Source organism: Carlito syrichta, unplaced genomic scaffold (assembly GCF_000164805.1).
Source record: "Carlito syrichta isolate Samal-C Ts95f unplaced genomic scaffold, Tarsius_syrichta-2.0.1 Scaffold302900, whole genome shotgun sequence".
Lineage (NCBI taxonomy): Eukaryota > Metazoa > Chordata > Mammalia > Primates > Tarsiidae > Carlito > Carlito syrichta.
In genome coordinates this window covers 230155-240704 of record NW_007246996.1, presented here as the reverse complement: position 1 = coordinate 240704, position 10550 = coordinate 230155, and positions in this window count along the sequence as shown.

Here is a 10550-nt window from a genome sequence, read left to right as displayed (position 1 = left end):
TGCTCCTCCCCCCCCCCCCCTACACACACACACACACACACACACACACACACACGCACATGCACACACACACATGCACACACATAAATATGCACATACAAACACACACTCCACAGACATACACATATGCACACACACACACCACAACACACACACATACTTTTCTTCCATTTCTCTTCCAATGATGCAAAGCTCCTGATCTGATCCTTATTTCAAAGAGCATTATTATACACATTTTACAACTGAAACTTGCTTATGCCAGTGTTCAAAGTCATTTGTGTAACAGCACCTCTTGTATGGTCTTATGTAAAAAAACAAAAGTCTACCACATTACCTAGAACATAGTGCTCACCAAATAAAGAATGAGATAGATACTAACAGATATTATTATTACAAATGAAGTTACCATTAGTTTGTTTGTTTTGCTATAGTGTATTTATACAAGTATCTCTGGGTTTTTAGCAAACAGATCTGAGGATCTGGTATTTGTCTTCATTCTATTTCTGGGTCATTTGTAAAGACGCACACTATGCCTCAGGGTGGCCGTCAACATATTAGTAATAGTGTCAGTAAATGATCTTAGAGTTAATATTTATGTAAAGTCACACACCTGGGTCTTACTAACTGAACTAGGCAACTAACTGGAAGCTTGGAAAGATGAAATGGCTCCCAAATTTCTCCCCTAGTTGGTTCAAAATAGCTACTCTAGAATACTTCCTTGAGGTTAAAAATATTTTCTGGGCCAGGCTTGGTGGCTTAGCCTGTAATTCCAGCACTTTGGGAGGCCGAGGCAAGTGGATTGCCTGAGCCCATGAGTTCGAGACCAGCCCGGGCAACTTGGCAAGACCTCAAGTCTACAATAAATAAAAAATCAGCCGGGTGTGGTACCGCACACCTGAAGTTCTGGCTGCTTGAAAGGCTAAGGTGGAAAGATCCCATGAGCCCAGCAGGTTGACACAGCATGCCACTGCACTCCAGCCTGGGCGATGGAGTGAGACTACAACTCAAAAAAAAAAAAAAAATTTCTGGAAAAGGATCATGAATAGCAGCACATATACTCATTAACATCGTGGTACAAGTTAGTTCATGAGATTAGCTAGATTTAGGAAGCTGGGAATCAAAAAAAAAGAACAGTTTTGCCAAAGCTCTCTGCTCAAGTAGGTGGATTTGTGGGCAGGGAAGTATAAGCCACAGATCTGACTTTGAGCCCGGTGGTAAACACAACCTTGCTGTACAACTTGGAGTCCATCAATTCACTTCAATTCTCCTTTTGTAAAAGGAGATCAATAATACCTACCTAATAGTGTTACTGTGAAAATAAAATGTAGAAAGATTTGTTCTAAACCATGGGAGGTCGTTGGTAAATATTAGTTATTTTTTGGTCCATTTAGCCCAAGCCTTCCAAGGCTACAATAGCCTGGCTTTGACTCAGAAAACATGTACTTGAGAACCAATTATGTTTCAGACACTATTAATAACTGAGGGAACACAACACTTATAAACAGATGGATGAAAGAGTGACTGGATGCCTTCTAGGAGCTTGTAAGCTGGTGGAGGGGTCAGATAGGCTAACATAACGTAGGTATCAGTGTAATAGAAGCTATGGGTAAGCTTTTAATTTAGGGACAGAGAGCATAGACTGAAGGAAATCTATCCAGGGGCAAGACCTTTAAAAATAAAGAAAAAATTTTCAGACTGTGAAAGGGAACAAAGAGGGTCAGAATACAAATAGAATAAACCACATGACCAAGGCACCAAATGGGGAAAAATAATTCTTTATGCTTTTGGGGACATTGAGAATGGGTACAGGAGAAACCTAGACAAGAGTTGTAGGAAATTAGGCTGAAGTAGGCTTAGACGTTATAAAGGGTCTTATATATTGTGTCAAAGCCTCAGGGTTTTAAATTGAAGGCATTGAAAAGACATTATTATGCCAAAGGGTAACAAGATCTGTTATGAATTTTAGAAAGATCATTCTGAGTATGCAGATGAATGGGAGGGAATTCAGTTAATGAAGTGAGCAAGCCCAGCTGAGAATTGTTTCCAACAATGACCCAGCTCTGATTTTGTCATTGAGCATTTAATAGTCATTCATTGAGTACAGTCACTGATTCATAGATCATTTTCAGTGAAAAATAATGAGATTTTAAAAATAGTGGAAGCAGGGATGGATGGAGAGGCAGCTATAAAATAGAGAGAGAGGTATAAAACAGACAAGAGAAAGGGATAATTTACAAGTACTTCAAAGAGCTTATTGGACTGCATTAGTTATGTAAATACAATGCAGGAAATTACATTATTCTTAACAATATAATTTGATTTTACTTTGACTTTTTAGAATTCAATTTTCCTTTAGAAATATAAACACATATCATAAAACAAGCTTCTTTAAAATGCGATGTTAAAGTTAGGCTTGATGAAACAATTTTTCTTTGTACAAAACAAATAAGCAAACAAACCAACGCAGATTCTCTACAAGCCATATGCCCTTTGTATCTACTTTGTATCTATTTCCATTTCTCAGTGGAAAAATTGGCAAAAATATTTTGTGAAAAATTACTTATAATTACTTTTATTAATTATGTATTTATCTTGAGTTTATTTCCAAAAAAAGTATATTTCAGGTATATCCAAAAAAGTTTAATTCTAAATTACTCTCTTTAAAGAGAGTAACTTCTTCATAACAGCATAGCAAAATCATAATAATTATCATCAGAACAATCAAGAGTGCTTTCTCAACTCATTGCAAAGCTCTATATACTTATAAGAAATCTCTTTTATCTACTGAGCACCACCTGTTTTTTTCTTGTCTTTCTTTCTTTTTTTTTTGAGTTGGAATCTCACTCTGTCACCCAAACTAGAGTGCAGTGGCACAATCATAGCTCACTGCAGCCTCAACTTCCTAGGCTAAACAGATCATTCTGCTTCAGCCTCCTAAGTTGCTGGGAAACGGGTGCCAGTGGCCATACCCAGCTAATTTTTTTGATTTTTTTTTTTTGTAGAGATGAAGTCTCACTATGTTGCCCAGGCTGGTTTTGAAATTCTGGGCTCAAGCAATTCTCCCTTCTCAGTTTTCCAAATTGCTGAGATTACAGGTGTGAGCCACCACATTCTGCGATCTGGTTGTTAGAAAGAGTCTGGCACCTCCTCCTCCTTCTAGCCATGTGATTTTTGCACACACCAATTCTCCTTCACCTTCTACCATGAGTGGAAGTAGTCTGAGGCCTTTCCTTGCCAGATGCAAACGTCCATTCTTGAACTTTTCTAGACATTGGAATTGTGAGCCAAATAATTTTTTTCAATAAATAACCTAGTCTCAGGTATTTTTTATGGCAACACAAAATAAATTATGACACAGCATTTGCATTATAATAAGTATTTCAAGTAATTTAGAGATTATTTAATGCACATAGGAGAATGTGGGTAGGTTATATGCAAATACAAGGTCATTTTGTATGAGACTTGTATAACCAATGATTCTGCTACCCACTGGAGTCCTGGAACCCATCACTATGGATATGGAGGAAACAACTGTACTTACATAACAAGAGAGTAAATTTTTCTGTATGTTTTTTATCGATCAAATTTAAAATATAATAATAATTGAGTATAACTTTTTTGTAATACAGATTTCCTAATGAGAAGAATACAATTTTTTTGGTGGGTAATAGTTCACTTAATTGGGGTTCAGAATTAGTGTACCCTACCATAAAAATTGATTGCAAATGTTTATCTGTTAATGCTGATTTTTAAAATGTGTATGAGATTTTACATATTTCATCTTTGAAAATATGCATTCAGACAGACAGGTATCTGTTAGCATCTGACTTTAATTGAGCTTACTCATCACTTAAGAGGCACTTATATAAGAATTCTATTAACTTCTTTTCTTGATATTTGCATTTTTGCATGTGATTACATTGAAGATTATTAACTCAAGTTGGGTGTTAGGCAGAAGTTCCTCAACTGCATATTTATTTATTTGTTTTTTTGAATTGGAGTCTCACTCTGTCGCCCAGACTGGAATGTGTGCGACACTCACGGCCACCCCAGCGTTGACCTGCTGGACTCTGGCATCCTTCCTCCTCAGTCTTCCAAGTAGCCGGAACTACAGGTGCGTACTACCACGCCCAGCTAATTTTTAAAAAATTTATTGTAGAGACGAGGTCTCACCAAATTGCCTGGGCTGGTCTCAAACCCACGGGCTCAGGCAATCCACTTGCCTCGGTCTCCCTGAGTGCTGGGATTACAGGCTGAGCCACTGAGCCTGGTCTCAACTGCACATTTAAATGGATTTTTGAAATATTAAAAGTTCCTTCACACTTGTATCATGTTTGCAAAATGTTACTGGAACCATAGTGTGAGGTCAAAAGATATATCCATTACATATTTGTGTAGGAATGGAGATCTTGCTTCTTATTTTAACCTTTGACCGAATGAGATGTGTATAGAGCAGCTTGACATTACTGGTGATTTAAACAATGGTAATTTTTGTCAGACCGCCTTTATTGAAGTATGAGTTTCTCACATAGTGCTTTTTGACCCTGGAATGTTAGAGTGAATTTATTAACATCTTCAAGTCTGCAGCAAAGGCTAACATGAAAAGCCATTCAGTATTCCATAATAGTGGTTGAGATTGTGTCAATCTTGGCTCTGGGATTAAAAACAAAACAAAACAAAAACAAACCAAAAAACCGCACACACACACACACAAAACTAACACTAAAACTTTCCCACTGCTGAACCCTCAAACTCCTGTGTAGTAGGGCAAGTTAGAAAATACAACTTCTGTTTTTGACCAAAAAAAATTAATGGAACTAATGATGGTTAACTCATAAGAGTAAATTGAGATTACTGTCTACACTACTAGTTCAAAAGATCATGGTAGATTAATGTATTTTCTGCAAAGCACCTGCTGATAAATAATGCAATAAATAATCATAGGCTTGTAAACACTATTTTTAGAAACTTTCTAAATTTGTTCAACTAATCCTTTTTCTGCTCTACACATATTTTTTACCACTAGGAGTTTTTTTTTTTTTTTTTTGAGTTGGCATCTCACTCTGTTGAGTGCAGTGGCCGCTCCCGGCTACCGCAGCCTCGACCTGCTGGGCTCCGGCGATCCTTCCGCCTCAGCCTTCCAAGTAGCCGGAATTACAGGCATGCGCCACCACGCCCGGCTGATATTTTGATTTTATTGTAGAGATGAGGTCTTGCTGCCCAGGCGAGTTTCAAAACCCGCGGGCTCAGGCAATCCACTCACCTCAGCCTCCCAAACGCGCCGGATTACAGGCTGAGCCACCAAGCCCGGCTACCACTAGGAGTTTTAACATATCTTAGCAAATTCCACTTCAGGTTATACTAAATTCATATTTTCTCATTATCTTTTAAAATATTCTTGCCCCTCCCCCAATATTTTCTTACCCATAGTTGCTACCTGCAGACTATTAATAGAGGCTAGTTCTTCAGTCATTTTTAACCAGCATTCCCTCCTGAGCTATACAACAGCCAGACTATCTGTGACATCTGTCGATTCCTCAAGAGTTAAGGAAAACTATTCAAAATCATTTGCCTTGTGTTTTAATTGACTATCAATGCTGCTCTCAATGTCCTCAACTCTTTGAGCACGCATTCTCACTGAGAAGCTAATAGTCTTAAATATGCTTCTTTTCTCTGACACATTTCTTTGGTTATTGTGTGAAAGACAATTTAATTACATTACCATCAGTAAACAGCTTTCCTTGCATGGCTAAAAAATGCAACTTTTTTGGTTGCGGTTTATTTTAATTATTTATTTTTGTGAATAAATTTTGCCATGACAAGATATTTTAAGACACTGTGGTAAGTGGTAAGTTTAATAATGCTGAAGTTTATTTTATTCACATGGAAAATTCTTTGCATAATAAACACAATGCTTCGTTATCTAATTTTATACCAACATATTGCACACTCAACTTTACTTTAAAGATGTAATATTCAAAGTCCACTTTTCTTTGCGGTTTTGACATGACTTGCACTTGGTAATATTTAACTGGACTTTAAAATAAAATGTTGCAGTCCAGCAACACGCATGGCACTTGAAATTCTGTTGAGTTATGACTGTGTCACTGATATTTGTGCGGTGCTGAGCAGTAATGTGAAGTGGAGGGGTGCCACATACAGACTCTGTCACAACTACTCAACTGGGCCACTGTAACATGAAAGCAGCCTTATGAAATTTAATGGAAATTAATGGGTGAGGCTGTGTTCCAATACAACTTTATATAATTCTTATTTGACACAGAGCATTATTCCTCTTTGGATTTGTTTTAAACCACTGAAAAAATGCAAAATTCATTCTTGATTCACAGGCCATATACAAACAAGTGGCAGGCTGGATTTGGTCCTCATGCCACAATTTTGCCAACTCTCAGTCTAGTATAGTGCCTGGCACATAATAGATACTCAACAAATATTTGTAGTGGAATGAATAGTTTGCAAACTTTAGTGCACTTGTGAGTCATATTTACTTAGGAAAGCAGAAATTCCTGATATCCGCTGTCCCTTTCCCCTGAATCTGAGTTAGTGGATTTGGATCCCACAGAGCTGCATTTTAAACAAGTACCTTTGGCCCTCAGATACTTTCACTCTTTAAATACATTTAATTACTTTTTAGCAAAGGTTTTAGAAATGTTATAAGAATAAATCAATGTTACTACTAGTGAGCATTAAAATAAAAATTTAAAAATATATGTTAAGATGTTATGGCAAAAATTCTTCAACTTTAATAACTTATCAGTTTCTTTTGGGCCTGGGCAAGCACTTGAAAAGTTCTTACCACCAATTAAGAATGATTTATCAAGGTTGGGCATGGTAGCTCATGCCTGCAATCCCAGCACTTTGAAAGAATGAGATGGAAGGATCACTTGAGCCTAGGAGTTCAAGACCAGCTTGGGCAACATAGAGAAATTTTGTCTCTACCAAAAACAAACAAACAAACACAATAGCTGGGTGAGGGGGCGCACACCTGTAGTCCCAGCTACTTAGGAGGCTGAGGCGGAAGGATCTCCTGAACCCAGGAGGTCAAGTCTGCAGTGAGCTGTGATCGTGCCACTGCACTCTAACCTGGGCGATAGCGTCTTTAAAAAAGAGAATGATTTACCAAACATTATAAATTTACTTTCCAGGACTACAGATTGATAAAAAAAGAGCCATTTCAGATATTGTAAGATGAGGCCAGGCTCGGTGGCGCAGTCTATAATCCCAGCACTTTGGGAGGCCGAGGTTAGTGGATTGACTGAGCCACGGGTTCAAGACCAGCCCGGGCAACTTAGCAAGACCTCGTTTCTATGATAAATCAAAAATTAGCTGGGCACAGTAGTGCACGCCTGTAGTTTCGGTTACTTGGAAGGCCGAGGCAGAAGGCTGCACTGCACTCCAGCTTGGGCGACTGAGTGAGACTCTAACTCAAAACAAACAAACAAACAAAAAAACAGATACTGTAAGATGGATAAACCAAGCCCTGTTTGCAAATCTGTTTTATCTTTTTTCAAGGTTATTTCAAATTACAATTGAGTTTTAAAATGTGATGTAGATAGTATGTCATTGGTTGAGTTTGATTTGACAAGTTCTAAAATGCCACATAATTTTCTGTGTTAGATGACAAAGTTGGAATGTGTCATCCCCAATAGGCCTTAATTATCATGAATTTCATTTTTAAAATGGATACAATGTGCTATTAGTACATGGAGAATTAAACATTGCTAAGAGATTAGGACTAAACGATGCCAAGTGCACTTCCAATGCTGAAAATCTGTGATTGCATGTAGATTTATTTTTTAGATATCTGGTTGAATGTTTGCAGCCAAAACCAATGATACAGGACAAATAATATTCCATTGTGACACACACAAAGTAAATACTTATTTGTCTGCAAAATTTGTGGGGTTTTTTAGTTGCAAAATTTAAAGAGAAAAAAGATAGAGAATGTGTACTTCGGATTACTTTATATGTAGTACATATATTCAGTATTAGGGAAAGTTAGAGGACTGGAGAAAGCCCTGGACATGATGGGAAAAGGTACTTTACAGAAATAAAAGATAATTTAATTCAGGTATGTAACATTACTTTACCCCAAATTTAAATACAACCAGTGCAAACAGAAATATAACAAAGTTACATACGTGTCGAATCAGACAACAGGCCTTCCATTAATCTTAGGTGAAAGGGTAGAATTAACCTCAGAAATGGTTGTTCAGAATTGACCACATCATGAAAAATAATAAAAGTAGCTCTTCAGTTTAGGGTCTCCTGACTAGAGTACTTTGATGAGTTATCTGAAGACATAATTTATGAGGTATAAATTTGGATCTTTATATAATACACTGAAGATTAATATATTGGTAGCAATTGAAGAGTCTATATATAATTCATTGTTCACTATGAGACTGACAGGATTACATCAAACTCTTAACAACCTACCTATTTTATAGAAACTCATAAAGCTTAGAGAGGTTAGGTTACTTGTTCAAGGTCATGTGGTGAGAGATGTGGTGTGGATCCGAAGTTCCTCTTTCCACTATCTGTTATTTAAAAATCTGCTTTCTTGACCTTTTCTTTGGATTGTGTGTATCAAATTCAATTATTTCAGTGGATAACCAAGTTTCCATTTTATGACTTTCATGAGTCATTTTGACATAAAATGATAAATGCGTCGTGCTTTATTCCCTCCTCTTCTAACTTCCTCATCCTCCTCCTACCTCCTACATTCTCATTAATGCATTGCATCCATGAAGGTAAAAGTATTTTTTAAAAATATGAACTCCTGAGTCACTATGCCAATCAAGTATAATAGCTATATGTCAAGTACTGTTTTCTTGGTGTTAGTCATAGAATGAGCCTGGTCTAATGTGTATCATTGGTTTATTCATTTTGACTAAGTTTATTGGGATCTTTCAACGTACTATTTTGTATTTAGATTACTGTATTACTGAGATTAACTTCATACTTCAGTATGGTAGACAGAATCATGGTTTCCCAAAGATATCCACATCCTAATTCCCAGAACCTTTAAATATATTACTATAGGGGCAAAGAAGTAATAACTTTTCTTCAGCCATTGCTTGGCCAACATCCCTGTAACAAAAGATTAACAAGAGAAAAGCCTAACAAATGTATTTACTAAAGTTCTACAACAGGAGTCTTCAGAAAAGAAGACCACCAAACTCGGTGAAAACTATGTTATTATGCTTAGGTTTAATGAAGAATAGAAAGTCATGTAGAAGTATGATTAGACAAAAAGAGAGCATGACCTAATAGTAACAAACTGGGGTGAATTTAACAAGGCTCTTTGTTGAGATTCACCTAGGTCTTCAGGTATAGACCCCTTGGCAATGAGGGTCTTATGACCTACTTGCAGGGACAGTAGGTCAAAAAATTCTTCTTATGGCCTCAGAGGAGAGAGGTGGAGAAGGTCAAAGAATGACTTTTCTGCTTCTGAGCTTTTATCAATTTCCTTTAACTTAAATACTCAGTATGCCAAAGTGCTATATTTTGGGGTAGCATTTCCTGCACTCATCATTCCTTTACACAGTAAAATAGTCTTTGTAGATGTGATTCAGAATCTTGAGATAGGATGACGATCCTGGATTATCTGGTTGGGCTCAATGTAATCACAAGGGTCCTTATAAGAGATAGGCAGGAAGGGAAGAGTCAGAAAAGAGATGTGACAATGGAAGTAGAATTTGAAGTGGTGTACTTTGCAGTTGGATGAAGGGGCCACTAACCAAAGAATGAAGAGAGTTTCAAGGAATCTGGAAAGGTCGAGAGACCGATTCTCTCCCAAAGCTTTCAGAGGGAGTGCAGCCTGGTCAACATCTTGATTTTGGCCTAGTGAAACTCACTTCAGATTCCTGACCTTCAAAACTATAAAGTAACAAATTAATGTTGTTTTAAACCACTAAGAGTGTAGTAATTTGTTATTGTGACTATAGGAAGCTAAGACATTTAACATCTCCCTTTACAACCAAATTACATCGAGCAGTATTGCACTAGTATATTATAGCTATTATGATGTTATCTCAGACAAAATGATGTATTTTTTGGTACTCTTTGGAGCTATATTTCAAATAAGAACTTTAGGAAGTAGCAACATCTAATGGATTGTCAATGCTTTGGTGCAGACTAGTAGGTTGCAATTTTTTCAGATCATAGATGTCTTCTCATTATATTTCAGCCACCGTCCTTGAAGCAGTGATATAACATACCCAAATTAAATGTTTCCACTAATGAGACATTCCTCCAAGTTGACACTTACTTATAAATAAAATTTTAAAATCACAGTGTGCCAATCTTTATGTAAGAAATAGTTACAGTTTATATGACAGTCTTTAGGAAAATTATAAAGCAAATGCAGTGATTTTGATATTCAGAACAATAAACATATAATTATTAACAAATATGGAATTTCTACATTTGTATAACTGTAACATTTTGAATAGTCAGAGTGAACTCAAGCTTTAAATTTAATGGCATCAACTTGTTTAAAATTATAAGCAGATTATGTTTAACAT